We start from the raw sequence: 7,338 nt of genomic DNA on the forward strand, positions 1-7,338 counted from the left end.
TGCTATTGCTAGTAACTTTCCATCTTCTAGGGCCTGCGGCCTAGGCCTGCTCTGGGTAATCTTCCTCTTCATTAGGCACTTAACTGACTGAGTCACCCAGGTGCCCTCTCATTTCTTCTTCTTTCTTAAAATTTTTTCTATTTTTGAAGATTTTCTTTATTTATTTGTCAGAGAGAGAGAGAAAGCACAAGCAGGAGAAGTGGTGGGCAGAGGGAGAAGCAGGTTCTCCACTGAGCAAGGAGCCCAACACGGAACTCGATCCCAGTCCTGGGATCATGACCCGAACTGAAGGCAGACACTCAACCGAATGAGCCACCCAGGCATCCCTTGTTTCATTTTTCTATAACTAATTTGGATTTACTTCTAATTTGTGATAGTTCACTTGATTATGTCCTTTTATGTGCCTGTGGTTAAGAATTTCCATGCATACCAAGGTAGCAGATAATTTTTAGGAATTCTAATAAATCTTGATATAAATGTTCTTCTAGTTAAGTTTTGCACTTAATACAATTTCCACAGAAATACAAAAACCAAAAGAGAAAGTAATTGGAAATATATCTAAAGTGAATGAATAATACCAAATACAATATGAGCATTCAATACTCAATTCCAAATAATTTCCATTCTAAAGAATTCATAATTTCTCTAATCCCATTTTATTTTCATTCAGCCAACAGTACAATTTCCAATATAAATAGGGATACCTTTAGGATATTCTGGTTATTAACACAGTATATTATGTTTTCCCTGTTCTTTGAAGGTAATTGTGGTCATTGCACAATAAAGAAGTGAAAATTAAGAAAACCCTTACTTAATTAAAACTACTTGAATATTCATATTTTTTCTTAACTATACATTTATTTAACTATACACTTATGCTGCTGATATGTGGATACCTGATTCAATTTCAGATCAAACTAAATTTTCAATCTAGCTCATGAAAAATAGGGGGGTCTTAGTATAAAGATTGTTTCCCCATGTACATTATTAGAGTTAGAAAATCATATGTTAACCAACTAATTTTTTAAAAGGAAAAACAAGGTATTAAATTTAAAGAAACATGTTAATTGTAATAAAAAGAATTTATCTTTGTGGTAGTAATCTCCAAATATGGCCCCCTAATCCCCAATGGACTATTCACTCCCTTAAATATAAGCTGACGTTTACTTGAGTATGGGCTAACACCACAATTTGCTTTTGAACTATCAAAGACAGTATAAGTGTCCCTGTGTTATTTCCAAGGTAACATCATAAAAAAAATCCTGTAGCTTAAACCTAGATGTCTCGAAATGTTTGCTGTGGGAGATGCCAGCCCCACCTTATAAGAAGCCAAACTGCCTTTGATGCAGGAGCAGAAGGCTAGCTGAAGACAAAGCACAAAATGACACCCTGCAACATCCCCAGCCCCCTCCTGGGTGGGATATGTGTGATATCCTCCAGGAAGCTCCCAACTGTCTTAATGTTAATGCCTTGCTAGAGGAGAAAACAACCTTAACTTGACAATGGCAAGGTTTCCAGTATCCTGTGAATCCTTAACATATGAAAATCCTTTTGAAACCTCCCTTTTCCTTACCTCCCCCAACTCCCAAGTATATAATCAGCCACCCCCTCACAACCCCGGTGCAGCAGCTCTTTCTGCCCATGGGTCCTGTCCGCGTACTTTAATAAAACCACATATTTGCACCAAAGACGTCTCAAAAATTCTTTCTTGTCTGCCAACTCCGGACCCCACCCCACCAAATCTCACCTGTATTCCCAAACCATAACACCTTGAAGCCACCATGCTGTGAAAAATCCAAAATGAGAGAATCAGAGAGAGACAGAGACAGAGAGAGAGATGTTTGGCTAGCCCTCAGTTTTTTAAGCATCCAAGCATCAGTTATGTCAGTGATGACACATTCTTAGACATTTTAGTCCCAGGACATATCATGTAGAGAAGAACCCAGAAATTGGGCAAACAACCATAACTGAGGCTCCAGATGTCAGGCTCCAGTTGACTCATCCAACCATCTCTCACCACCCAAGCCCCAGTCATCTCAGATAAGACCTGAGAAAACAAGAAGACTTGAGCCATTCTCACTATATTCTGATGTAATTTCTGACCCAACTCACAGAGTTGTAAGCATAATTGCTATGGAAATCAGTTTAAAAGAAGGCCTCTTTGATTTGGTCTCCAGGTTTTTTATTCTTCACTGCAGACTGAGACCTGTTAGCTCAAAATCTCTCCAATGCCAAACACAAATTTTTACACATCCTATTGTCTTAGAAATAGCTCAAACAAGCAGATTTTTGGCCATTTAAGGACTGCCTGCTTTGCATATCCTGAGAAGCCTCACCCAACATCTGCCAGCCACAGATAAAATAAGCCAGTGGTTCAAAGACTCCAAGTTGCCACTGTTCTTCAGAGCCTTCTGACTCAGACTTCTCCCATGCTGGTGATCAACATTACCTAGATCTCCTAGACAAGTAACCCCCCGCAGAAGCCTCTGGACAAACTCTTGCTTTGAGGGATTTGCCCACATGCAAACCTGTCAGAACAGCCCAATAAAGCATTTATAGGCTACTGTCACCTTGTGATCATATCTCATCCCTTGAATCATTCCCCCAAATCCCTTAAAACCCCTACAGTAATATAATGACTTTCGTTTTATGCAACAAAATTTTGGGACTATTTGTTATGCAGCAACAATAAATAATAGAAGCAACTTAAATCATTTCCTTAAGACATTCAAAGCCAGCTGTAAAACAACAACTAACTGCCCTGAGATACAAGGTTGTAAGATTATACTTTAATGCATACAAACAATGATCCAAGGCTGAGATGGTAAAGTTCCTGAAATACTGTTATTTTTTATGGTCTATCACATCCTTTAAAGAACGCTATGAGATGATAAAAAGATTTAGTACGAACAAGAAATAATTTTCACAATAGGAAATTCAACTGTTATTAATATGCAGTATAAAATCACAACCACAAGCTATCTTGTCCATCAAAGACAAAAAGTTTTGGAAGTAATCAACTGTTCCTAAATTGTTAGTATTAATGTTCCTTTTTTATTTGTTTTCATTTGGCTTTTGCCATCCATTAACATTCATTAGCAAATAAGTTGCAGCAAAAGTATTCGGAAAACACTGAAGTAGAAAGAAAATCTGGAAAGTTAATTTATTATCTGCAAACTCATAAATAAGAAATAACTTCTTTATAACCAAGAAAATTAACCTTCTTGAAAATAGAAAAAGACTCTCACTATTGTTTTTTGGCAGTGTAACACTCTGGTCCACTTGCCAAACACAGATGTTCTATGTTAGCGTCATCTGAGAACAGTGATGTGGAATTGTTCTATCACACATTTACTCTATGAAAACTAGAGTGAAGGAGAATTAAACAGTGAGCCCTCTATTAGTTTAATCTATTTGGCTAAATCACACCTGGAGTTAAAAAAAATTTTGCAAGCTGGTCTCTGAACATATATTACAACTGAGCATGTCTTCCCAGTCCCCAGATTAGGATTACCCACCCTAATTCACAGGTGACTAATGTATGCTTATGACTACTCTTTACTCAGCCCTGTGAAAAAACATTCCACAGACTGAAGAAATTGAACAAAGGAAATCTTGGTTTTACTTTTCACTTTGCTACTTACAGTGTGACTTTAGGCAAATTTTATGACCAAACTGAGTCTTTGTCTACACATTTATAAAATCATATTAATCTCAAATGGTCATTTTTAGGATGAGATATTATAGGTAAGACTGTCTCATATTAAGTAACTTGCTATATAAGCAAACTATTGTTTTCATGGACTATTTCAAGATCAGCACTATTACATGAGTTTCAGGAAGAACATGATCTCTTTCTATTTTTATTTACCAGGAATGTCCATCACATGACCTAACACTCTCAGGAAAAGTAACTAGGTTCTCACTTCCATTATATTTAGCTTACGCCACTTATTTGCCATTTGCATGGCATAATATGGCAAGATACACTGATTGGCAAAGAAACTGTAAATAAAGTAGTCCTGTCATGTCCAGTTAGAAGCTTCAAAAGCAAAGAAAACAATATTGATATGATATGAATTGCCATACCTAACTCAAAATATCCAATTCCATTTAACTTACAGATAATTATTAACTATGGTTTAACTTTACATCAATTAATCTTCTTAAAATCAATGTGGAAAAATTATTTTCTTCATTCTATAAATAAGGATATGGAGGTATCAGAGAAGGGACAGAGTCAAGTCTCTGAACCCTCTCTTACTTCTCCCTTGATAAAAATTTTATTTCTACCTGCCAACTTCTGAAGGAAGGCACAGTTGGCCAGCTTTCATTTGAAAAATGGAATTGAACCCTCATTGGCCTCCAAAGGCCTGCCTTGTCACTGGCATGCCCTACCACCACCCCACAGAAATGTTTGGATTACTTGTAGTCCTTTGTCAAATTAGGCCAGTGTCCAGGGTTCTGGCTCCTCATCTCACTTGGGCCTATGCCAAAGATATAAAATTTGGTGCAGATGCCCGAACCTTAATGTTTCAAGGTGTAGACCTTTTAGCCGATGCTGTAGCTGTTACTATAGGGCCAAAGGGAAGAACAGCGATTATTGAACATAGTTGGGAAAGTCCCAAAGTAACAAAAGATGGTGTGACTGTTGCAAAGTCAGTTGACTTAAAAGATAAATATAAAAATATTGGCACCAAACTTGTTCAAGATGTTGCCAATAACACAAATGAATGGGCGGGGCATGGCACAATTACCTCTGTCTTGGTACACTCTATTGCCAAGAGGCTTCGAAAAGATTAGCAAAGGTGCTAATCCTGTGGAAATCAGGAGAGGTGTGATGTTCGACATTGATGTTGTAATAGTTGAACTTAAGAAGCAGTCTAAACCTGTGATGACCCCTGAAGTAACTGCTCAGGATGCTAAGATTTCTGCAAATGGTGACAATGAAATTAGCAAAATCCTTACTGATGCAATGAAAAAATTTGGAAGAAAGGGTGTCATCACAGGAAAGGATGGAAAAACACTAAATGATGAACTAGAAGTTACTGAAGGCATGAAGTTCGATCAAGGTTATATTTCTCTTTATTAATACATCAAAAGTTCAGAAATGTGAATTCCAAGATGCCTATATTCTACTGAGTGAAAAGAAAATTTCTAGTGTCCAGTCCATTGTACCTACTCTTGAAATTGCCAATGCTCACTGTGAGCCCTTGGTCAGAATTGCTGAAGATGTTGATGGAGAAGCTCTGAGTACACTTGTTTTGAGTAGACTAAAAATTATCTTTAGGCTGCAGCAGTCTAAGCTCCAGCTTTTGGTGACAATAGAAAGAACAGGCTTAAAGACATGGCTATTGCTCCTGGTGGTGAAATGTTTGGAGAAGAAGGATTGACTCTAAATCTTGAAGATGTTCAGCCTCACTGACTTAGGAAAAGCTGGAGAGGTCATTGTGACCAAAGATGATGTTATGCTCTTAAAAAGAAAAGGTGACAAGGCTCAAGTTGAAAAACATATTCAAGAAGTCATTGAGAAGTTAGACATCACAACTAGTGAATAGGAAAAGGAAAAGCTGAATGAACTTCTGGAAAACTCTCAGATGGAGTAGCTGTGCTGAAGTTTGGTGGGACAAGTGATGTTAAAGTGAACGAAAAGCGTTATGGATGCCCTCAATGCTACACAAGCTGCTGTTGAAGAAACCAGTGTGCTGGGAAGGGGCTGTGCCCTGCTTTGGTGTGTTCCAGCCCTAGATCCAGTAACTCCAACTAATGAAGATGAAACAATCAGTATAGAAATTAAGAGAACACTCAAAATTCCTGCAGTGACCATTGCTAAGAATGCAGGTGTTGAAGGATCACTGATAGTTGAGAAAATTATGCAGTGTTCCTCAGAAGTTGGTTATGATGCTATATTTGGAAATTTTGTGAATATGGTGGAAAAAGGAATCATTGATCCAACTAAGGTAGTAAGAACTTTCTGCATGCTGCTGGAGTGGCCTCTCTGTTAACTACAGCAGAAGCTGTAGTCACTGAAATTCCTAAAGAAGGGAAGGACCCAGGAATGGGTGGAATGGGTGGAATGGGAGGTGGTATGGGAGGCGGCATGTTCTGATTCCTAGAATAGTGCTTTACCATTATTCATGAACTGGGAGAGGAAGTTCAAGGCAGAGCTCCCAACAATAACTTCAGAGAAGTCAGCCGAAGGAAATGACTGAAGAAAAGGCTGGCTGATCTTTAAGAAAATCACTACAACCATCAGTTACTGGTTTCACTTGACAACATATAATGGTTGACTGCTGTCACTGTCCATGCCTACAGACAATTTATTTTGTATTTTTGAATAAGACATTTGTATATTTCTGATAACTGAATGCAAGAGCCAGGTACCAAAATACTGCTTTCAACTTAAATCACTGAGGCATTTGTACTACTATTCTGTTAAAATCAGGATTTGAGTGCTTGCCATCACCAGATAAAAAGTTAAGAAGCAGCCTTTCTGTGGAGCATTTAAGATTAACTGTGTACAAAGTAGAGAAATATCCATTTATGTGACAACCTTTGTGTAATAAAAATTTGTTTGAAAAAAATGAAAAGGGGAACTGAAACTGCATTAAGGTGATGATTCTCAATACCATGTTTGGAGATATTTGACTTTTTGGAAGGGAAGAGTTGCTTACCTAAAGTTATTAGACATTTATTACGGAATGTCTAACATTGAGAGACTAGTCATGCACTTATATGTCTCAGCTGGCATGGCTCCTGTGCCAAAGCTCAGAAGACCCTGGAAAACCGGAGGTCATTATGCATGACTGATGGGTTCAATCAATCAAGGCATGAAAAACAGAAGTCAAAAGAAGGTCAAACTGAGTTGGATATACAAAGGTACAAGATACAGACAAGTACTCTAACCAGGTAGAAAAGACCAGTTAAGCTGGAATGGAGGGACAGAATCTTAGGCAAACACAATGGCAACAATTTGTCATGGTATGATAAGTAGAAGTATGAATTGAGAGGAACAGAGAGAAGTTACCAAAATGCCATATGCAAGTTGAAACTGAACAGATTATAGGAGTAAAAAAAAAACATGTAAATCTATTTCATAAATGAAAAATCATCATAAAATTTAATTAGGTATTATTGGGGAATTAAATTTCACAATACGGCCCCAAATTCATCTCAGCAATTTATGAAAGCTCTCCTTTACTTGCTATTTACACAAATCTTTCCTTGCCCAAATTAGCTAACACTTATTTACCAATTCTTCAATCTCCATTTACTACTCAAACCACTCCTGCTTAGCTTGCAATCCCATGACCTCACTGTGACAATTCTTCATCAGGT

At 37.6% G+C, this 7,338-nt stretch overlaps 1 pseudogene; it reads left to right on the top strand.

Moving 5' to 3' along the window:
* Positions 1-4,341: 4,341 nt before the first annotated feature.
* LOC112826359 (60 kDa heat shock protein, mitochondrial pseudogene) lies at positions 4,342-6,109 on the top strand (annotated as a pseudogene).
* The last annotated feature ends 1,229 nt before the right edge of the window (positions 6,110-7,338 follow it).

Source organism: Callorhinus ursinus, unplaced genomic scaffold, assembly GCF_003265705.2.
Source record: "Callorhinus ursinus isolate GAN/ISIS: 27379988/994484 unplaced genomic scaffold, GSC_fseal_2.0 scaffold7, whole genome shotgun sequence".
In the NCBI taxonomy this organism is placed as follows: Eukaryota; Metazoa; Chordata; class Mammalia; order Carnivora; family Otariidae; genus Callorhinus; species Callorhinus ursinus.